Source organism: Stenella coeruleoalba (genome assembly GCF_951394435.1).
Source record: "Stenella coeruleoalba genome assembly, chromosome: 9".
In the NCBI taxonomy this organism is placed as follows: Eukaryota; Metazoa; Chordata; class Mammalia; order Artiodactyla; family Delphinidae; genus Stenella; species Stenella coeruleoalba.
This window is the reverse complement of record NC_137155.1, coordinates 100,268,953-100,292,669: the sequence shown is the minus strand read 5'-3', so window position 1 is coordinate 100,292,669 and position 23,717 is coordinate 100,268,953. Positions and strand designations below refer to the sequence as shown.

At 39.3% G+C, this 23,717-nt stretch overlaps 1 protein-coding gene and 1 pseudogene across 5 annotated transcripts in view; one reads left to right on the top strand and one right to left on the bottom strand.

The window, feature by feature from the left end:
* Positions 1 to 23,717, top strand: part of KMT2C (lysine methyltransferase 2C) — a 293,733-nt gene that overhangs the window by 16,200 nt on the left and 253,816 nt on the right. The window lies entirely within an intron of this gene.
* LOC307191652 (hsc70-interacting protein-like) lies at positions 20,168 to 21,553 on the bottom strand (annotated as a pseudogene). The gene has a single exon. The product of its transcript is annotated as a hsc70-interacting protein-like (transcript).

Sequence of the window (23,717 nt, the reverse complement as noted above, 5' to 3'; positions counted from 1 at the left end):
ACAAAATGTCTTTCAGGTTCCTCTTTCAAATCTTTCTTGACAGGAGTGATCTATCTGTGTAACTGGCAGCCTAACAGAGATGTGTCTTTTGACAACAAAATCAATTTCCTGTCTGACTCAGGTGAGGGCTAAACAGAAAGACCCACGAGTTAAGAGAAATGTGTACACAAGTAAATAGGTATATTTCATTTTGAGAAGTTTTACAATTTTTGAACAGAACAGCAATGTGACTTTTGGCAAATGACTTCTTGGGCTTTAGTTGCTTCGTCTGCTAAGTGGGATAATAATAATACCTACTTCATTGAGTTGTAAGAATTAAATAAATTAATGTGTGTAAAGCACTTAGCATGGTATCTGACATGATAATCAATTTATATGTTTGTCAATTTTATTAGTATTAAATAGGCAGGAATTAAGTAGGAGGATTAAGAAAGGAAAACTGACTGATCTGAGTTCATCCTAGTGGGGGTGCAGTTAAATCTTGGGTGCCTCTTAATCTTTGTTTTGGGTTACAGATCCCTTTGGATATATCCTCACTTCCCACAGAGGAATGCATACATGAATATAGGTATACACATTTTATATAATTTAAGGGGGAGAGTTCAGTGACCCCCTGAAGCTTATATAAAACCTTTGTAGGGGTTCATCACCCGCAGAATAAGAACCTTTCCTCAGAAAATAAAGTGCTCTGAAGGATCCTGTCTTAGATGCAGAAGGGGATGGAGGCTTTTTCCTCAAAACTGAGTTCTCGAAGGGAATAGTTTAGGAAGTAAACACAGCATTAGCGCTTTTTTCTTGTGGGAAGTCACTTGACAATGACATTCAAGGGAAGGTTCTTTTATGAGTATTATCAGATTTCAGTGGACTGTGGGTGATGTGCACTTCAGAGTGTATATCATGACTGTACCTAAGAAAGCATGTTGAAATGCATGTGAGTGGGAGGGAGGTTGTTATAGGGATAACCTTAAACTGCCCTAACTTATTTTTAAGTAAATTTTCACAAACTTCAGTACTTCAGATATAATTAATAAGAAAGTACTTGTGGCAGACCTTTTGTGGCAGACCTTATGTTGCAATAGTGAGACGGAGAATTGCTCTCAGGTTTTGGATTTTTGCAGGTTAGCCAGGACACAGCTGAGGGAGGTGTTAGATCAGACCGTGAGCTTCTTTTTTTTTTTTTTTGTGATACGCGGGCCTCTCACTGTTGTGGCCTCTCCCGTTGCGGAGCGCAGGCTCAGCGGCCATGGCTCACGGTCCCAGCCGCTCCACGGCACGTGGGATCTTCCCGGACCGGGGCACGAACCCGTGTCCCCTGCATCGGCAGGCAGACTCTCAACCACTGCGCCACCAGGGAAGCCCCCGTGAGCTTCTTGAACATGGTGCCTGTGATTTTTCAATGTTGTGTCCTCAGTAAACAGAGAGTGCAAAGTTTTGCATAGTCTTAATGTTTGTGTTTTTAAATAAATTTATTTATTTAATTAAAAATCTTTGGCTGTGTTGGGTCTTCGTTGCTGCACGCAAGCTTTCTCTAGTTGTGGCGAGCGGGGGCTACTCTTCCTTGCGGTGCACGGGCTTCTTGTTGCGGTGGCCTCCTTGTGGAGCACAGGCTCTAGGCGCACGGGCTTCAGTAGTTGCGGCATGCAGACTCAGTAGTTGTGGCTCGTGGGCTCTAGAGCGCAGGCTCAGTAGTTGTGGCGCATGGGCTTAGTTGCTCTGCGGCACGTGAGATCTTCCGGACCAGGGCTCGAACCCGTATCCCCTGCATTGGCAGGCGAGTTCTTAACCACTGGGCCACCAGGGAAGCCCTGTTGTTGTTTTTCAAAAAGTGATGAAGGCTGGAAATACACCAAGGTGTAGATCTCTTTTCCCTCAGTAACTAACTTATATAAGGAATTATTCTCTGTGGCTTCATTTCTCTTTTATTTTTTATTTTATTTTATTTTATTTTTTGCGGTACGTGGGCGTCTCACTGTTGTGGCCTCTCCCATTGTGGAGCACAGGCTCTGGACGCGCAGGCTCAGCGGCCATGGCTCACGGGCCCAGCTGCTCCACGGCACGTGGGATCTTCCCGGACCGGGGCACGAACCTGTGTCCCCTGCATCAGCAGGCGGACTCTCAACCACTGAGCCACCAGGGAAGCCCTCATTTCAAGTTTTAAAAAATTGTTTTTAGGCCGTCTTTATTGCCAAATTTCACATCGGATGTATATTTATGAGATATCATTATACTTCTCAATACTAGTATTTTTGAGTCCTAATATAGTTCATGGTAACTTTTACCTACCTGTGTTATTAAGAAGCTACTGTCAAATCTTGGCATTTTCTTTGGAGTAAAGATCATTGGGATAATAGTGATAGGTTGGAGTTAATTTGAGCTTTGGTTAAAATAGAATTTGTTTAGTTTAAAATTAGCATGAGTGGGATTATATTATGATATACATAATTCTTTTCTAAAATTTTTGAAATATAATTAGATTATCTTTTTACTTATTAAAACATCAAAACATTGTTGTCTTTTAGTTTGAGTCTGAATTTCTTCTATGTCACCATGTAACCTGTGGATTTCTAATTGTAGAAATCTGTTATTTCAGTCACTTAAATTTTACTTACAATTGTTATTACATTAAATATGGAATATGGAGAAAAAGAAATAAAAGTTCACCCCTTTTCATATCACTCTAACATAGTCACTGTATTTTTGATCTATTTTCTTTCCAAGTTTTTTCATATGCGTATTTTGTTTTCATTTTATTAATGATTGTATATGTATAGAATTTTATAGCCTACTCTTCTCCTTAACATGTAAAAGAAAATTTCCATGTTAATCTTCATAATTTTTTGAAAGGTGCTTTATTTTCCATTGAGTAGACTGACATAAACGTCCCGTAATCACCCCTGTTCCTCCACTTCTCTTAATATTATAATTACTGTTGCTTATTATGCCATATAAAATGATCTGGCAGCATTTTTGTAGATAAAGTCCTTTTCATATTTTGGATTATTTTTATAGGACAGATTTCCGTAAGCAGGATTGCTAATTTAAAAGAAAGAAACATTTTGATTCTTGATACATATTTAGAGGTAAGCGGGCTCTAATGTCCAGTTGCTGGGTCTCAGGTTCTGGCTCTGTCACTTTCTAGTTGTTGGACTCTGTGTAAGCTATTCAATCTGTCTGTGTTTGTTTACTCATCTGTAAAATGGGGATGATGATAAAAGCCCTGTTATAGGATTTTTGAGAGAGATAAAGAGGGTTCATGTTCAGAAAGCCTTTCAAACAGTGCCTGTTAACTCAGTAAGTTCCTACTTAAATGTGAACTCTTATTTTTATTATAACCTTAAAATGCTCCCCAAAAGGGAGCCAACAGCAACGTGTGTTAGGACCAGTTTCACCGAACTTTGTCATGCATGGTGTATTAAAACCTTTATAAAAGGACTTCCCTGGTGGCGCAGTGGTTAAGAATCCGCCTGCCAACGTGAGGGACATGGGTTTGAGCCCTGGTCCGGGAAGATCCCACGTGCCGCGGAGCAACTAAGCCCGTGCGCCACAACAACTGAGCCTGCTCTCTAGAGCCCACGTGCCACAGCTGCTGAGCCCTAGTGCCTAGAGCCCGTGCTCTGCAACAAGAGAAGCCACGGCAATGAGAAGCCCGCACACTGCAATGAAGAGTAGCCCCTGCTCGCCGCAACTAGAGAAAGCCCATGCACAGCAACGCAGACCCAACACAGCCAAAAATAAATAAAAAAACAAAACAAAACAAAAAAAAGCCTTTTATACAAACCTTTTTACTTCTTAGTTTAATAATTGAGAAATAGTACTTAAGTTTTTTTTTTTTTTTTTTTTTTTTTTTTTTGCGGTACACGGGCCTCTCACTGTTGTGGCCTCTCCCGTTGCGGAGCACAGGCTCTGGACGCACAGGCTCAGCGGCCATGGCTCACGGGCCCAGCCGCTCCGCGGCATGTGGGATCTTCCCGGACCGGGGCACGAACCCGTGTCCCTTGCATCGGCAGGCGGACTCTCAACCACTGCGCCACCAGGGAAGCCCAGTACTTAAGTTTTAAATTTTTGCTTACCTGATTAGTAGGACTATTGAACATTCCTGTATTTTATCACTTGTATTTCTTGTGTGTGCTGAGTCATGTTTTGTCCATAGTTTATTGGAGGGGGGGTTTTCTTAATGTTTTTCCTATTATTAATTCTTTATGTAACATGTTTTAAGACATTTACCCTTAAGTATTTTGCTTCCTTTGGCTATATAGAAAATTATCTTTTGTGTAGTTAGGTTCCTTATTTCTTTTAATGCATTATGGTTTTATTCAAGTCTTTGTAGAAGGAGAGAATTAAGAAAAAATTTTGTTGATTAGGATAACAACACCTTAGGATTTTTGACTTTTTGGAAAGTCAAAACATTTGATTTATTGTCCTTTTTTGTTCAGTTTTATTCTCTGTCTCATTAGCGCACAGTACTGGGAGGAGAAACTTCTTCAAGTTTTTAAAATTTATTTTTGGCTGTGTTAGGTCTTCGTAGCTGTGTGCAGGAGCTTTCTAGTTGAGGTGAGCTGGGGCTACTCTTTGTTGCGGTGCGCAGGCTTCTCATTGCAGTGGTTTCTCTGTTGCAGAGCACGGGCTCTAGGCATGCGGGCTGCAGTAGTTGTGGCGCGCGGGCTCAGTAGTTGTGGCTCACGGGCTTAGTCGTTCTGAGACACGTGGGATCTTTCTGGACCAGGGATCGAACGGGTGTCCCCTGCATTGGCAGGCAGATTCTTAACCACTGTGCCACTAGGGAAGTCCTTTTTCAAGTTTTAATCATGGAATTGTTCCTATATATTTTTTTAATAACCTAGGATTAGTGGTGAATTTCTGTTTTATAAAGGAAAATATTGAGAAGTTACCTTACTTCATAGTCTTAATGAAAAATGGTTAAACATTACATAAATGCAGCGGTGGTTCTATTTCTTTATTTACTGCCACACATATTCTATTTTTCTGTAAGTCTTATTACTTTTTCTCTCTTAATATTTGTACTTGTAAGCTGCTAAAGAACAGCCATATGCTTCCTCAAGGTACTTGACTGCACTGTGCCTATAGCTTCTTTTGTAGGTGATATTTAGGATTTTAGGGGAAGTAGTGGGGGAAGTGAGGGGAGCCATAAAGTGGATAAGGGGAATTGATAAGTTAATTAAAGCCAGTAGTACTTGATTAATCTACTGCTGCCCCCAGGATTCAACATCTTAGAGTTTGTGCTTCGATGGAAGGGCACAAAAGGAAGTGAAGGAATTCTGTTAATTGATCATAGGAATGATTTCTCCAAATATAGTATTTTTATTAAATCTTATTGAGTAGTTTTCACCATTGACCAATCTTTGTGCTTCATATACATTTTCTAAAAGACTTTTGTAAATTTAATTTAATTAGGATAAAAATCTTGAGATTGAAACTTGTGTAGAATTTTATTCATATTTGAACCTACATTACAGTGGAAATAAAAATAGAAACTTTTGCATGTGTCTTCTAAAACTATTTAACATAATTCCAAAGTTCATAATAGATAATTCTTTGGAATGATATTATTTAACTTTGTGATATTGAAAGAGTAGACTTCTATTTTTTAGTTGTTTTCTTCTGACCACAGACAGCCTGGCTTGTCTGTGTACAAGTGTCAATCATGCAATCAGCATTTTTGTAGAAGGGTTGCTTTCTTGGTTGTATCTTAAATCTTAACTCCTTTAATTTTGTTATTCTGAATTTTAGTGGGATTACTATAACATTGAAGGTTTGGAGAATATTTCATGGAAGATGATGATTTATAGTCAATGTTCTGAGTTGGTAAGATTTTACAGGGTACCGGATCTGGAAAAAAAAAAAAAATTTTTTGACTTGGCCTTTATCGAAACAGAGTTAAGAATTTGATTCCCATTTCCTGCTCTTCTCCCCCATATTGACAGTCTTTAAAACATTTGTTTATTTAAAAATATGAATTCTTTAGTAACCAAGACCACAGTTAAATCATAATTTAAGCTAGTTTATTAAAACAACAGAAGTAGACTGAAGTTACATAATGTTTCTTTTTATTTCTTCAGTGCCAGGAGTAGAAAACACTTGGCCAGCTTCATAGAAGATTAGAAAGTTTGAGGAGGAAAAGTAGACTTGTTTATTGAGCAGGAGGGTAATTGTCCATAATTACAGATGCTTGTTTTGAGGCTTGGAAAAGGTGGTTTAAAAAAAACACTTATATTTAAAAAAACCATGATAAACACCTATAAATAAAAGGAGTAAGAAAAATTTGTCAACATATGGTCGCAGTATCTTAAGTAGACTTATTGCATGAAAATTCCTTTGTTAAACGCGGGGGGCGGGGAACGTGGCTCTGGTTTGGGAGAGACCTGAGTGGGACATTTTTGGTAGACATTGAAGACCATTTTAGGGGGTTAATATTTCAGTTTTGACCTCACTCCAGATAGAATAGAAAGAATTTGGAGATTTACCCATAGGGTTAACCTAAGGTTTTAACGTTGTGACGCAAAATGTGTTTGTTTCCCTTTGTTTCATATTCTCAGCTCCCAACAAAATTTCATTAAATAATATAAAATAATAAAATGGACTTGTTGGTTTATTTGAAATTAAATGGTAGGGGCGAAGTTCCTGTAAAAGGTTAGCAAAGAGTTAACCTTAGGGGCTTTCTCTGTTCGCTGTCTCCAGCAAGGTTCCCGATCTGAGCTTTGGAGAAATCCATCCCACCTTTTTGAGGCGCCTGCTACGCACGGATCTACTTTCTCTAGTCGTGCTTTTTCCTCCACCTACCTTCCCCCTCCTCTTTCTTGTAGGCTCCCCGAGTGTGTGTCTTGGGTGTGTGTTTGGTGGTGGGTGTGTGTGGCGGGAGAGTCTCAGAGCTAAGTTGCAAGAAAGAACCTTAATGCTCATTTATTTTGTTGTGTGTGGATGGGTGCTGCAGTGGGATCGGGGTGGCAGGTCTCGGTTGGGAGCCAGGGAGCCTGCCCTATTGAATCGCGCTGCCGGAGGATGGATGGTGAAGCCGAAAGTGTTCTTATCAAGTGGCGTTGGATCTGGGAGGGTAATATGGCTGATCCCGGCGGGGATAGCAGTTTTTATAAGGTGATTTAAGTACTAAAATGTAAAATGACAGTAAAGAGAGTCAGAAGCCCAAATGCCCTGAGGGTAAAAGTTTTGTTCTTTTGCAGAGGAGCATATTTTTGCATCTGGTTCTGGAGAATGACTTGGCTTGGATTGTTACTGTTAAAAATAAACAAAGACAAAACTAACAGAAGTATTGCATTTCTCTATTATGTGTTTAACTGTATTAAAGCATTAAATATGATAGCACTAGATATTGAGATATGTATTTTTATCGTGGAATCAAATCTGGGTTTGTAAAATAGGGAAAGAACAAATCATACAGGTTTTATATTTTGAATTTGGAATTTGACTGATAGGAGAGTGATAGGAATAAAGTAGTATCTTTAACCCCCCTCTTTGGTTCCCAAGATTTTTTACCTAGTTTCTAAAGTAGTTTTATTAGCTATTCTAGAATAATTCAGCATTTTGATTCCAATTCTGTGTAAATTGTGTGTGGACGTAAGAGTAGATACACTTCTGTATAATACTTAAATCGTAGTAAGAATTTGACACATTTTGAAATATTTATGTAATTTGAAAACTCTGAAAAAACACTTGGACTCAAGTATTCTGTGGCAGGTTTGAGGATTTTCAACATATTTCTTCATGTGTGTTTAACCCCCAGTTATAATTAGAAAAGAAAAAAAAAAGTAAAATCATCGGCCCCTTCACCAGCATTTTAACATATTTCTTCTGGTACTCTGCTAGAATTTAATTAGATCAGAAGAAGAGAAAAAAACCCAACTATTTTGTAGCTAATGTGTTTTAGAGAACTTGTTTCAAGCTGAGAGAAAAACTGTTTGATGAATTTAAATATATGTTCCCTTTCTGTTAAGTAAAAATATGATAGTATAGGTTTAATTTCATTATGTTACAATTTAACTCATATTTAGACTTCTACTTATTCTGAGATATTTAATACTTAAAATACTTATGTGTAATATTTAATATATTTAACCTCAGCTGGCATTAGTTATATATCTTTTTTTCTTGTAAAATCTTATAGTATATGCTAAGTATGATAAACTGTCTCTTCTGGAATAATTTTTATTATATATTGAAGCTGCAGCAGTGCCTGATTTCTAAGTAGAATTTTCTTTTTAAACCTAGGGCATAAAATCCTGCCTGGCTACTTTTCCTTTTTTTCTTTTACATCTTCATTGGAGTATAATTGCTTTACAATGGTGTGTTAGTTTCTGCTTTATAACAAAGTGAATCAGTTATACATATACATATGTTCCCATATCTCTTCCCTGTTGCATCTCCCACCCTCCCTATCCCATCCCTCTAGGTGGTCACAAACCACCGAGCTGATCTCCCTGTGCTATGCTGCTGCTTCCCACTAGCTATCTACCTTACGTTTGGTAGTGTATATATGTCCATGCCTCTCTCTCTCACTTTGTCACAGCTTACCCTTCCCCCTCCCCATATCCTCAAGTCCATTCTCTAAGTAGGTCTGTGTCTTTTTTTTTTTTTTTTGAGGTTCGTGGGCCTCTCACTGTTGTGGCCTCTCCCATTGCGGAGCACAGGCTCCGGACGCGCAGGCTCAGCGGCATGACTCACGGGCCCAGCCGCTCCGCGGCATGTGGGATCTTCCCGGACCGGGGCACGAACCTGTGTCCCCTGCATCGGTAGGCGGACTCTCAACCACTGCGCCACCAGGGAAGCCCAGATCTGTGTCTTTATTCATGTCTTACCCCAGGTTCTTCATGACATTTTTTTTCCCTTAAATTCCATATATATGTGTTAGCATACGGTATTTGTCTTTCACTTTCTGACTTGCTTCACTCTGTATGACAGACTCTAGGTCTATCCACTTCTTTACAAATAGCTCAATTTCGTTTCTTTTTATGGCTGAATAATATTCCATTGTATATATGTGCCACATCTTCTTTATCCATTCATCCGACACTTAGGTTGTTTCCATCTCCGGGCTATTGTAAATAGAGCTGCAATGAACATTTTGGTACATGACTCTTTTTGAATTACGGTTTTCTCAGGGTATATGCCCAGTAGTGGGATTGCTGGGTCATATGGTAGTTCTATTTGTAGTTTTTAAAGGAACCTCCGTACTGTTCTCCATAGTGGCTGTACCAATTCACATTCCCACCAGCAGTGCAAGAGTGTTCCCTTTTCTCCACACCCTCTCCAGCATTTATTGTTTCTAGATTTTTTGATGATGGCCATTCTGACTGGTGTGAGATGATATCTCATTGCAGTTTTGATTTGCATTTCTTTAATGATTATGATGTTGAGCATTCTCTCATGTGTTTGTTGGCAGTCTGTATATCTTCTTTGGAGAAATGTCTATTTAGGTCTTCTGCCCATTTTTGGATTGGATTGTTTGTTTTTTTGTTATTGAGCTGCATGAGCTGCTTATAAATTTTGGAGGTTAATCCTTTGTCAGTTGCTTCATTTGCAAATATTTTCTCCCATCCTGAGGGTTGTCTTTTGGTCTTGTTTATGGTTTCCTTTGCTCTGCAAAAGCTTTGAAGTTTCATTAGGTCCCATTTGTTTAATTTTTATTTCCATTTCTCTAGGAGGTGGGTCAAAAAGGATCTTGCTGTGATTTATGTCATAGAGTGTTCTGCCTATGTTTTCCTCTAAGAGTTTGATAGTTTCTGACCTTACATTTAGGCCTTTAATCCATTTTGAGGTTATTTTTGTGTATGGTGTTAGGGAGTGATCTAATCTCATACTTTTACATGTACCTGTCCAGTTTTCCCAGCACCACTTATTGAAGAGGCTGTCCTTTCTCCACTGTACATTCCTGCCTCCTTTATCAAAGATAAGGTGACCATATGTGCGTGGGTTTATCTGCCTGGCTACTTTTCTAAAAGTAAAGTTAAATGATAGTGAAATATATGTTTTATTTTCTGTAAGGCCCATTGAATTGGAAACAATGTATTTTAACAAGTGTTTAAATTTGAATTTTAACTATTTCATAGTGTATATTTAAGAATAAACAGTTGCTGTTTCCAGTGTAAAATGTTATGTTTATTATAAACTTATGATTGTTCTAGTTGTATAGTTTCTTTATGCGCATATGTTTTTAAAAATATTTATTTATATATATATATTTAAATTTTTGGCTGCGTTGGGTGTCCGTTTCTTCGCGCGGGCTTTCTCTAGTTGCTGTGAGCGGGGGCTACTCTTCGTTGCAGAGTGGTGGCTTCTCTTGTTGCAGAGCACGGGATCTAGACAGCACGAGCTTCAGTAGCTGCAGCACGCGGGCTCAGTAGTTGTGGCTCGCAGGCTCTAGAGCGCAGGCTCAGTAGTTGTGGTGCATGGGTTTAGTTGCTCCGTGGCATGTCGGATCTTCCCAGACCAGGGCTCGAACCGGTGTCCCCTGCGTTGGCAGGTGGATTTTTAACCACTGCACCACCGGGGAAGTCCCGCACATATATATATATGTACACACACACACACACACACACACACACACACACACACACACACACACACATTTTCAACATCTTTATTGGAGTATTTTCTTTACAGTGGTGTGTTAGTTTCTGCTTTATAACAAAGTGAATCAGTTATACATATACATACGTTCCCATATCTCTTCCCTCTTGCATCTCCCTCCCACCCTCCCTATCCCATCCCTCTAGGTGGTCACAAACCACCGAGCTTATCTCCCTGTGCTATGCTGCTGCTTCCCACTAGCTATCTATTTTATGTTTGGTAGTGTATATATGTCCACTGCACATATGTTTTTAACATCTAGACCTATATGCAAAATGTAAAATAAATACAAGACTAGTGTCATATAGCCAAGTCCGTCCTTTCTAAGCTACCTAATGCCTTATTAAAGAACAATGAACCATTTTTTCTTTGCTTCAATTTAATGATAACAAAAATGTAATTTCTCTGAAGTGTCAAATTATGCAATAGCTTCCTATATTTTGATTTGAGAGGAGTTTAGTAAATTATTTTTAAATGTTTCTTAGCTTTTATATTTCATGGATAACGGAAAAGTGTGACTTAGCTGAAATATGATGTGTGATGCACTCACCTTGTTCCATCACAGCCATTTGGCTCTTAGTGGTGAAGTGGAATGTGAACTGTTCTTCCTACAAACAAGTGCATTCATTTATGCTGTTTAACTGGGACTGACGACACTCTGTGATGTTAAAGAAAAATGTGGTCATCATGTGGAAGCTTCCCCACAGTGTAACTTGCATTTTGAAGAAGTTAATCCCAGTTTGTTTTTAGATGTTTTATTTTTAAAAAAGCTGTTTCTTGAGTAGAATATTGTTAAACAAATGGTAAACACCATAAACTGTAATGCTGTAGCATTCCCCTTCAGCTGCCTTCTCCTTACAGAAAAGAAGCCACCACCTCTAAGAACAGTAAAAAGAGAAAAACAGAACAAAAGAAAAAACCCCAGAAAACAAAAGCCTTTTTTAATGTGGGAAAACTAATGGCTTATTTAGCATTTTCCTATAGCCATTTTTGAAATCTCACTTAAATCTTCCATCATGGGTTATAATGGGCTGTGTTTCTCTTAGAATTTGGTCTTATCTCTATATTTGGCTCTATGGTTTTGCATAATGTTTTGAATAGTAATAAATAATAACTTGGTCCTTTTTTCATCTTGTGTTATGTATGGACTTCAAGAAATACTTTTCCCTTTTCAGATCTGGCAGATTAAAAATAAATAATTAAATAAACTTTATATTATCTAAAAGTAAAAAGGACAAAGGAAAAGATGGAATGAAAACTGAAGTAAATTTAGGTCTGTTGAACTTGAAATGCTGTTGTGTATACTACTAACACCAATAAAACCTAAAGCAATCTAGAAAAAAGGTGTTAAAGATACATTTCCATATTTTTGGTAAAATAATTATTAAAATTGAGAAACCATGGATAAATGTGGATGTTTTGGCTTGGTTAAAGTAATGTAAAGTAAATCTGTAGTTACATTTTACTTGGATATGGAGTGATGGTCCAGTAATTTTGATGATAGTAATATATACATCCTGTAACTTGAATTATTACATTGTCTGTAAATACCTCTAAAGATGGTGGTAAAGCTTCAAAAATTATTCAACCTGGCACTCAGGAATGTTAGGAAAAAGAAGTTTTATCTATTATATTGTAGGGAAAAATGTAGGCAGGATGTGTTATGAATTGTGTTTTCATGAAGAGATCAGTATTCTTTGGTGTTTTTTTCTTAAGTCCAGTGAAAAATTTAGAAGTCAGATATCTAGTTGCTTATAATAAAGGTCAGCAACCCTTCCTCACTGCTTAGTGCCATTCTCCAAAGGAAACTTTAAATTATTTGTGTGGTTTTTGTGACTAAATAATAAGCTTATTTTATGATTTATCAATTTTACATTGATTTCTGCTCTGATAGATGAGGATTTGGTTCATTTTTTCTACTTACCCAATAGATGTATCACTTTTAATTTCCCTGTTCTCTTTGCAATTTATGTAATATAATAGACTTTTTCTTCATGTTAATATAGATTGTCTACCTTGATTTCCCAGGAGTAAAATTGAAGCTATTACTGCTTCTACTTTTCTCTTCACCTTTCCTTTCCCCTTTATGCCCCTATGTCTGTCATTTCTACTTTGGCATTGTCAAGGTTGAGAACATTTATACTGTTTGCCTGTGACTTGGTTTTAATAGTTGGAAATTGATGAATAGTTTCTACATTATTGTGATGGTATAAATATTGTTCACAGCAGAGGAGAGTACAATTACATTTCCTGTATTGGTTCTTGGTTTTTGAGTCTGTAATTGCCTTTTTTCCTGTCTTATTTGTCATTGTTCTTTCTTCCATGTTATCAGCTTTCCATGCTATTTTTTTTTTTTTTTTTTTTTTTTTTTTGCGGTACGCGGGCCTCTCAGTGTTGTGGCCTCTCCCGTTGTGGAGCACAGGCTCCGGACGCGCAGGCTCAGCGGCCATGGCTCAGGGGCCCAGCCGCTCTGCGGCATGTGGGATCTTCCCAGACCATGTGGGATCTTCCCAGACCGGGGCACGAACCCGTGTCCCCTGCATCGGCAGGCGGACTGTCAACCACTGGCTGCTTGTTTTTATTGTTGTTATTTTATGTATGTGAGTACTTTTCCCCCTGAGGAAAGGCTTCTCCTAGTCTTTTTCCTTATTATGGACAAGATGTTATCTAGACCTGTTACATGTTGTTCTTTGCATCACTTTGTTGGACTTTGCATCACTGCATTTGCACTTTGGCTCTGCTCTTATTGGATCTTTATTCTTTGAATTACTTCCTTGTTTTAATGCAGTACATCCCTCACAGAAATTTCTAGAAAGAATATGTGGAAGATACAGTTTTGAATTCTGGCATATCTGAAAAAGTCTTCATTAACCCTTATAGTTGACTGGTGTTATTTTTATTCAAGCCAAACTAAGTTGAAAATTATTTTCCGTCAAAGCTTTGATTGCATTGCTCCAATGTCTTTTAGTATCCATTGTTGTTGTTGAGAAGTCTGATACAGTGTGTTTCTTGTTCCATTGTGGGTGATGTGTTTTATCTTCCTCTGTGGAAGCTCCTTAGAGCTTTCTTTCTGTCCTTTTTAAAAAGAAATTTCTCAAAGATGTTTAGAGGTGGTTCTTTTCCATTATTATTAAACTAAAGACTCATTTTTTTAATTCTTGGGAAATTTTCCTATTATTGCTTTAATTCTCTTTATAATTCCTTTTAGTTGGTTATTGGGCTTTATGTATTCATGCTCACTCCTCCACCCCCATCTTTTTGTTCTTTTGTTTTTCTGGGCATTTCCTCTATTTTATTCTAAGACTCTGTAATTTTACTTAAGCAGTCATATTTTAAATTTTCAAGAATTCCACCCCCCCCCACGCCCAGCATCCTTTTTCTATTTTATGGATTCATAATCTTCTTGAATCTCTTTGAAAATGTTAATAGAGGTTTTTTTTAAGTCATCATCCCTCCTCTTATCTGTTTGCTCTAGGGTAATTGTTGTTTATCTTGGTCTCATTTATGTTGTAGGGTTTTTAATCATACATCTGCTGATCCTTGTCACTCATATTTAAGACCTAGTAGAAGGGCTCATGGTGAGTTCTTGGTGGGAATTAATGATTAGCTTGAAGTTGATAACCCTTTGTATTCTGACATTTAGGAGTCCATTGTTTTACCCCAGAGTGCCAACCCTCCCCCTACTCTTTTCCCCAGTTTCCTTCCCCAGACGATGATTCTTTTTTTTTTAAAGAAAAGATCTCTCCATTTTATTTTATTTTTTAAATGATAATTCTTTTCCTTAAAAAATTTTTTAATACTATTTCAGTGGGCTTTTATTGAAAGGAGATAATGTGTGTATGTTTGATCTGCTATTTGAACCAAGAGATTCTCCTTCAGCTTTTAAGCTGGACTAGACCAAAGCTAATATTCACATGTGTATTTTATCCAGTGTTTCAGAATGTGTTAGGTTGTAGAAATATAATGGGAGCTTTAGGTTGTATATGTGTTCTGGGTGTTTAGAAAAGAGAGTACTCACGTTGTGTGTTGGGCCTTTTACAACAGGTGGAGGAATAGGAAAACTGTCACAAAAAAGTTATGAATATGATACCTGCTGGTGAAAATATTCAGATAGCTCAGGAGAGTATGATTAATTAAATAGTATAAGGCCTTTTTCCCCTGTCTTCTGCCCTGTATTTCAGAGAGAATTATTGTGAACTCTATCTTGTATCCTTCTTGACTCTTACTATGCATATATGTTTTCTATTTTTACATAATGTGCTTACATTCATTTTCACACAGATGGGATCATTTTATATGTATTTAAAAAAATTTATTTATTTGGCTGTGCCAGGTCTTAGTTGCAGTATGCGGGATCTTTAACTGCGGGCTGTGGGATCTAGTTCCCTGGATTGAACCCGGGCCCCCTGCATTGGGAGCACAGAGTCTTAACCACTGCAGCACCAGGGAAGTCCCCTCATTTTATATGTGTTGCTTTGTGATTTTCTTTTGTCACTTAGTTTATCTTGAACATTTTTCTGTTTTAGCATATATACACCAATATCATTCTTTTCAAAAACTGCCTAATATTCATCCAGCTGCTGCAAATTAAGGGCCTTGCTTATGCCAAGGAGTGTTCAGGAGTGTTCTAGATTCTGGGGATTCAGTGGTACACAACGGAGATCAAGCCCTTTCTTTCACTGGACAAATACTTCAGTAGTGAGATCAACAAAATAAATGTATTCCTTATCATTAATTTCAGACAGTGAGAGGTACCATAAAGAAAATAAAACTGTGGTAATGGTATTGGGAGTGTCTGTTAATGGTTCTGAGAGACAGTAATGCGTGTAGTGAGGTTGTCAGGAAGGTCTTGTTGAAGTGATGATATTGAAATAGACCTGGGTGAAGTAGAGGCAATTATGAGAAAATTCAGAAGAACACGGTTCATTGTGAAGCCCCCAAAACAAGAATGAGTGTGTGATGCTCAAGGGACCCTCCTACCTCTCAAAATAAAAGGCTGGTGTTACTGGACATTCAGGAGAGCTTACGAGATCGCATCTGAGAGGCCGGCAGGAGCCTGATCACGTGATGCCCTGCATGCTAAGGGCAGGATTATGGTAAGGGGCAGGAACTTTATTCTCAGCGCAGTGGAAGCCATTGGAGGGTTTTAAACCAACAAAGCTATAGAAGTAATCTTGGCAGGTATGGCTTTGAGTAGGCTTGTGACAGAGGAGAAAGGTGATTAGATTTTATATGTGTTTTGAAAGCTACTGTGATAAGGTCTGCTAAAGGATTTGATGAGGGGAGTATGAGAAAAAGAAGTAAAGCTGTTGTCTAGAATTTTGGCTTCGGCAGCTTGGGTGGATAGTAGTGTCACTTAGATTATTAGAGAGCCTAGTGGAAAAATGGGTTTGTAAACTAGATTGGAGTACCCTAATTTATTTAACCATTCCCTTATTGATGGTCACTTAGTTGATTTCCAGTTTTATTGTTATCTTTGTAGTGAACATCCTTGTGCTTGTATAGATTTACTTGTTGGCATATTTTAGAAGGTAAATTCCTAGATGTAGAGATGTCTTATTAAAGAGTACTTGTGTTTCAGGTTTTGATAGTTACTGGCCGATTGCCCTCCACAAATGGAGTATTGACTTAGACTCCCACACAGAGTATGTGTCTGTCGTCCCCCGCCCCGCATCCTTGCCAGCAACATATGCTGGGTGGGGCTGGGGTGGGGGGACAGGGCATACAGTTCTGAAAATGGGAGTTGTAGTTCTAATAGGATTTTTCTTTACTAAGTCACCTAAGTACTCTGTTCCCAGAATGAAAATCAGCCCTCATCCTTTTCTTTTTTGTATCTCCGAAGTCATAACATGTCTCTGGCCATAGTTTGTTTCTTCCAGCTACCAGTCATATAGTTGTTGGTCAGTCCTTCTAACTTCGGTGACATTTATGAAGCCTTTCATCATAATTATGATAATGATGAACATAAAGACTGTTCATTGTTTAATGTATCCTATCCTAAATGTGTCACATGTGCTGTATTAATCTGTTTAGTCATTACCAACAATCTAAAAGTAAATACTGTTACATCTCCAGTGTTTTCAGTGGAGAAAACTGAGACAAAGGACTTCTACCAATCTTTGACTGTCTTTTCATTTTTATCTTCTTTTTCTGTCAGAGTGTATCTTTCTGATAAGTTTGGCACTGTCACTTGAATACCTTTTTTCAGTCATTATGGGTCAAAACAGAAACACAAAATAAGTGGCAGAAAGAGAGGTGCAGGTGGAGTCAGTGTGTTGCAGAACACATTCAGTTTGGGAGGAAGCTCTGCTTGTTGGTTTCTGGTGGTCAAACTGCCTAGGTTCAAATTCTAGCCTTATAATTAAGCTGCTACTTGATTTGGGGCTGATCACTGGTCTTTCTCATAGCTCAGTTTCATCAACTTTAAAATGGAATAACAGGACTTCCCTGGTGATGCAGTGGTTAAGAATCCACCTAACAATGCAGGGGACACGGGTTCAAGCCCTGGTCCGGGAAGATCCCTCATGCCGTGGAGCAGTTAAGCCTGTGTACCACAGCTACTGAGACTGTGCTCTAGAGCCCAAGAACCGCAACTACTGAAGCCTGCATGCCACAACCACTGAAGCCCATGTGCGTAGAGCCCATGCTCCGCAACAAGAGAAGCCACTGCAATGAGAAGCCCACGCACCGCAATGAAGAGTAGCCCCTGCTTGCCGCAACTAGAGAAAGCCTGTGCGCAGCAATGAGGACCCAACGCAGCAAATAAATAAGTAAATAAATAAATATTTAAAAACCTGGAATAACAATAGTACATATTTTGTAGGGTTGTAGTGGGCAATAAATAATGCATGTAAAAGTGGATAGCACATGGCCAGGGCAGAGTAAGTACTTCATCAGAGTTAAGTTAAGTAAATATAATTTACATTACTGGTCAGGAGTGAACAGTCTGTCTAACATTCAGAGCATGGGGAAAAAATACAGGCAATGGAATATCACACTCTTATGAATTGTATGTTCATGTGTAAAGTTAAAGAAATAGTAAATACCACTAGTGTTTTAGTGAGTGAATTGGGATATACATGTATTAAGCTTTTATGTTTCTGCTGGGGTGACATATTATTCCATGGTTATTTTAATTTGCATGTCTTATGATTGAGTTAAATTGAGTGTATTTGCCACTAGCATTTCTTTTCTTTTGCAAATCGCCTACCTATGCCCTGTACCAGGTACCTTTTGACTTCAAATAACAAAAACCTTAATTAAAAATGGCTGAAATGAGTCAGATTTCACTTCCTATGACCAGAGTCCAGGGGTATTTCAGTAGCCTGATGAAATTATCAAGGACCCAGATGCTGTCCCCTTTCCTGCTTTTTAAATTTCAGCTTGGGAGGAATCAGGCTCCCTGACTTCAGACTATACTACAAAGCTACAGTAATCAAGACAGTATGGTACTGGCACAAAAACAGAAATATAGATCAATGGAACAGGACAGAAAGCCCAGAGATAAATCCACACACACATGGTCACCTTATCTTTGACAAAGGAGGCAAGGATATACAATGGAGAAAAGACAGCCTCTTCAATAAGTGGTGCTGGGAAAACTGGACAGCTACATGTAGAAGAACGAAATTAGAACACTCTCTAACACCATACACAAAAATAAACTCAAAATGGATTAAAGACCTAAATATAAGGCCAGACACTGTACAACTCTTAGAGGAAAACATAGGCAGAACACTTTATGACATAAATCACAGCAAGATCGTTTTTGACCCATCTCCTAGAGAAATGGAAATAAAAACAAAAATAAACAAATGGGACCTAGTGAAACTTAAAAGCTTTTGCACAGCAAAGGAAACCATAAACAAGATGAAAAGATAACCCTCAGAGTGGGAGAGAATATTTGCAAATGAAGCAACTGACAAAGGATTAATCTCCAAAATATACAAGCAGCTCAATATTCAAAAAACAAACAAACCAATCCAGAAATGGGCAGAAGATCTAAGTAGACATTTCTACCAAAAAGATATACAGATGGCCAGCAAACACATGAAGGGATGCTCAATGTCACTAATCATTAGAGAAATGAAAATCGAAACTACAATGAGGTATCACCTCATACCGGTCAGAATGGCCATCATCAAAAAATCTATAAACAATAAATTCTGGAGAGGGTGTGGAGAATAGGGAACCCTGTTGCACTGTTGGTGGGAATGTAAATTGATACAGCCACTCTGGAGCACAGTATGGAGGTTCCTTAAAAAACTAAAAATAGAATTGCCATACGACCCAGCAATCCCACTACTGGCATATATCCTGAGAAAACCATAATTCAAAAAGAGTCATGTACCACAGTGTTCATTGCAGCACTATTTACAATAGCCAGGACATGGAAGCAACCTAACTTTCCATCAACAGATGAATGGATAAAGAAGATGTGGCACGTATATACAGTGGAATATTACTCAGCCATACAAAGAAACGAAATTAAGTTATTTGTAGTAAGGTGGATGGACATAGAGTCTGTCATACGCATTGAAGTAAGTCAGAAAGAGAAAAACAAATACCATATGCTAACACATGTATATGGAATCGTAAAAAAAAAAAAAGGTTCTGAAGAACCTAGGGGCAGGACAGGAATAAAGACGCAGACCTAGAGAATGGACGAGGACATGGGGATGGGGAAGGGTAAGCTGGGGTGAAGTGAGAAAGTGGCATGGACATACATACACTACCAAATGTGAAATAGATAGCTAGTGGGAAGCAGCTGCGTAGAACAGCGAGATCAGCTCCGTGCTTTGTGACCACCTAGAGGGGTGGGATAGGGAGGGTGGGAGGGAGATGCAAGAGGGGGGAGATATGGGGATATATGTATATGTATAGCTGATTCACTTTGTTATAAAGCAGAAACTAACACACATTGTAAAGCAATTATACCTCAATAAAGTTAAAAAAAATCTTCAGCTTGTTGAATATTCACTTCAATAATTCACTTAAATAATTATTGAACACGTATAATTTACCAGGAGTAGTCTGTAGCTATGGGAAATAACAGCAGTGAACAAAACAGGCCATGTTTACTGCCCTCTGAAAGCTTACAGTTTGGTGGGGGTAGGGGAGGAGGCGAGCAAGGAGGTAGAATGTTCAGTAAGATGTTAAGTGTTTTTTTTTTAATGTGGAAATATGAAACATTTATTTTAGATATCAGACAAGAACAGAACTAAGTAATCCAATTTTACTGCAGCAGTATAAAAATCATGCCTTCACCACAGTGTAAGATTTAAATGCATCTGCACAAGGGTACACATTATGGAAAATGTAGTAAGATTGCTGCTGCCCTGCCAAGTACTTCCAGTCCCTACCCAGGTCCTACTGCAATACTGGTGTCTCAGTAGTTTCATGAAAGCAAATCATTAAAAATAATAATAATAAAGCAATTAAAAAGACAAGTCAAAATGCTTCAGTGACCATATATCCAACTCAAACTTTATCTACTTAAATGATCTTCCCACTAATAAATCTTTATTTCACTCAAACTTGAACAATAAACCTTCCATACTGAAGTATCTTCCTTGCCTAATTAATTCAAAGGAAAAAAAATGATTAGTAAAGAAAAATGTAGTAATTAACACACCATTTTAATTTGTTTTAAATATTTTTAAGTTTAAAAATTGTTTAAAGTTTTTAATTTCTAGGAAGAAAACATTATCTGAATGAATACCCTAATGGCAAACCACTGTAAAAATGTTTCAGCTGCATTTGGGGCAGAGGGGTAGGGATTATCTTCAAAGCACCCTAGCTTTCTTCCTGAGAAGGTCAGAGGTACACTGGTTTGTATTATTGCGACATCCATTAGGTGATCTAAGTTGCTTTTCCTTCAGCAGGGGCTTTATTTGTCAGAAGGGCATTATGCTTGACCTCCAAATGTGGCCGACAGTTTACTGATGAGATTCATAACCTTTGAGTTGCTCTGATATTTTGACGTATTTGCCGGGTTCTGAGCCACATCCTGGAAGGCCACCATAACTTCTGGATCCTGCATGGCTGCAAGAACCTCTGGATCACTAAGAATTTCATTGAGCCCAGGCATTCCTGCCATTCCAGGCATGCCCCCTCCCATTCCACCTGGAAAAGAGCCGCACTGAGCCCATGATTGTCCTCTGGCCTCTTCCTCCCTCGGGGCTCTTGCGAGTTCTCCCTGAGCCTTCCTGACCCTTTCTGTTCTTTCTTTGATCTCTCGCTCTTCACGTTTTTGCTCATACTTTCCCCGATGTTCAGCAATTTTCTGGGCCCTTGGTTGAACTTCTTTCAGCATTGCACTAGCATCTTCATCATAATCCGTCTTATAGGCAAGGGCTAGATCATGAGCAGCTTCTTCCCAGTGGCCCAAAAGTCTGTGTGCTTCCCCTCGCCACTTGTGTGGCTGAGCAGAATCAGGATTTACTTCAATAGCTCTGTCACAGTCTCGGATGGCAGCATTTGGCTTCTGTAATTTGATGAAGACACTTGCTCTCTTGCCATACAGAATGGCCAAACGAGGATTTAGCTTGATGGCATCTGTGAACAAGTCAATGGATTTCTGTAGGTCACCATCATTTAGGGCATCAGTGGCAGCTACTTTTTTATCATTTGCCTGATCCATCATCTCCTCAGTTATCTCTATGCTTTCATCTCCCATTTCTTGAGGGGCATCAGTGTCTGGTTCAGTCACACCTTCATTGTCAATTTCTAGATCACTTTCCTCACTTGATGGTTCATCTGTCTTTATGTTTTCCTCCGCCTTCTTACTATCTTTTTTCTTCCTTGGTATTTTCTTCCAATTTAGTTTTATGAGTAGCAGGTGGTATTTTACCCCCCATGCTCTCCACCCACTCAGGAAGCGCATTTCCTCCGTGTGCAGAACGCTTGGGTCCTGCTTGCACATTTTCGTGAAGGCTCGAAGCTCGCTCACTTTGCGGGGGGTCCATGGTCCGGAGGCGGCGGGCGCGGTGAGGCTGCGGCCTGATTCCAGGCCCAATGTTAAGTGTTACGGAGAAAAATAAAGCAATGCAGGGGGAAGGGCGAGGCTGAATTGGGTTATTTTAATGACGTGATCAGGGAAGGCTTCAATGCAGTGACCTTTGAGTGGAGTCTCAAAGGTAGTAGGAGTGCAAGGGCAAGAGGTACGGTGGAAGAGCATCTCAGACAGAGGGCCTCTCCCAAGCACACAGGCCCGGGGCAGGAGTGAGCTGGCGCCTTCAAAGACCTGGAAGGAGAGCTGGGGCGGGTGGCAGAGCTGAGTGATGGCTGGCAGAGAGGGGGGGCAGGAAGTCAGAGCGTGCAGGGCCTTGTAGACCATTGTGAGATCTTTTGGCTTTTATTCCCGGTGAGATGAGATACCTTTGGGGGCTTTTGAGCAGAGGGCAGACCTTATCTGACTAAGACTTTGAAAGGTTCATGCTGGCTGCTGTGTTGAGACTAGGATGAAGGGGATAAAGGCTGAAGCAGGCTTGGTAGTTACGAAAATATTGCAAGCAGTCAGGTGAGAGGTATTTTGGAAAAAGATAGACGTCAGAGAAGTGATTCTGTATATATTTTGAAGGTAGAGCTGAAAGGATCTGAAAGGAGTTGGGTGTGAGATGTGAGAAGAAGAGAGGAGTGATGTTAACGTTTCTGGTAGCCCATGTGACCAGCGCCGTAAAGATGTGGTCTATCTCTTCGTGTACGTCTATTTTATTTGGAACAAAAACCTTTCCTGGATGCTCTCAGCAGATTTCCCCTTGGATCCTCTTGGCTGTGATTGGCCATGTATTCTTGTTGTAGGTACAAGTGAGGCCGGGAAAGCCAACATCTGTTCCTCTGAGGCCTTATAATGGGAGGTGGCCTCTGACAGCAAGAACAAGTTCGTGGGGGTGGGGTGGGGGGTGGAGTGGCTGCTGGTTGGGTAACAGTAGTGGCATCCGTATGTCACTGCCCACTTTTCTGTTGGGTTGGTCATCCTTTTAAAACATTTTTTTTTTTAAAGTGACTTGTAAATACTCTTTGCATGTTAAGAAAATAAGCTCTTGTAATAGTAGATTCTAAATATTTCCAAGCCATATATTTTAATGAGGTTTTTTACTCCGATCAGTTTTCTAATTTTGAAATAAATGAATCCTTTCAAAGTTACAAGTGGGGGCAGGTGAATGCGGAGACTGATGCATAATTTATAGTTTTTCCTACTCTAGGTGCAAGTGTCATTTTAACCTGAATGCTGGCTAGTCATTCTTTATAAAACTCATTTGGGGTCTTGCAAGGGCAGCAGTGGGGTGGATGGGAAAAACAGAACCACCTGATTGCTCTGTGCCCCATAGATCTCTCTCTTGTTACTGCCTCCTACCACTGAAGATGTGCAGCTTCATCAGAGGCAGAGTCTTCAGTAAGGTTTTCTTCTTACAGTTTCTTCTTGCTTCTCTCTTCAGTGGTCATTGTCTACTGACTTCTCCCTCCCTCACTCCCTCCCTTCCTTCACCAACAAAGCTGATAACTGGCTTATTATAACAAGAGAATTTTGTTTTATTATATGATTAATTGTCCATCCTCCAACATGGGGGGCGTGTGCTCTTCCTCCTCAGTCACAGCAGAGTTTTGAGCTTCACCTCCACTGCTTACTAGTGGTGTGACCCAGACCGCTTCATTGCACAGCTCCCTTCCTGTTGTGCTAGGGATGGCATTCCCATCAAACACAATGCAAATGCTGCTTCCTGGAGTTGTACAGTGTGGTGGTTCTGATGTGACTTGAGGCAAGTTAATTCAGCCCTGAGTTTTCAATGAGATCATGAATGTGGAATTCTAAGAACACTGCCTTTAAGAGACTTAAGAGGAAATGATGAACAATTCCATAGCCCTTCGTTTTTACCTTTGACTAAGGGTGGATTACTAATAACTAATCAAGTGGAGAAGTAGGGTCATTGTGAAGTAGCTGTGAGGTATTATGGAAGGTATATTGTAAAAACCTCTATTTTTTCCCCCCTCTGCACACGTCATTGTTAAAAAAGCGATTGTGAGTATAGGAGTTTGGATCGTTTCCACAGTTCAGCTGGAGCTCTCAGGCCTTTCCAAGGCTCCCTTGTGTTGATGCATGGGGTGGGGGTGGGTAC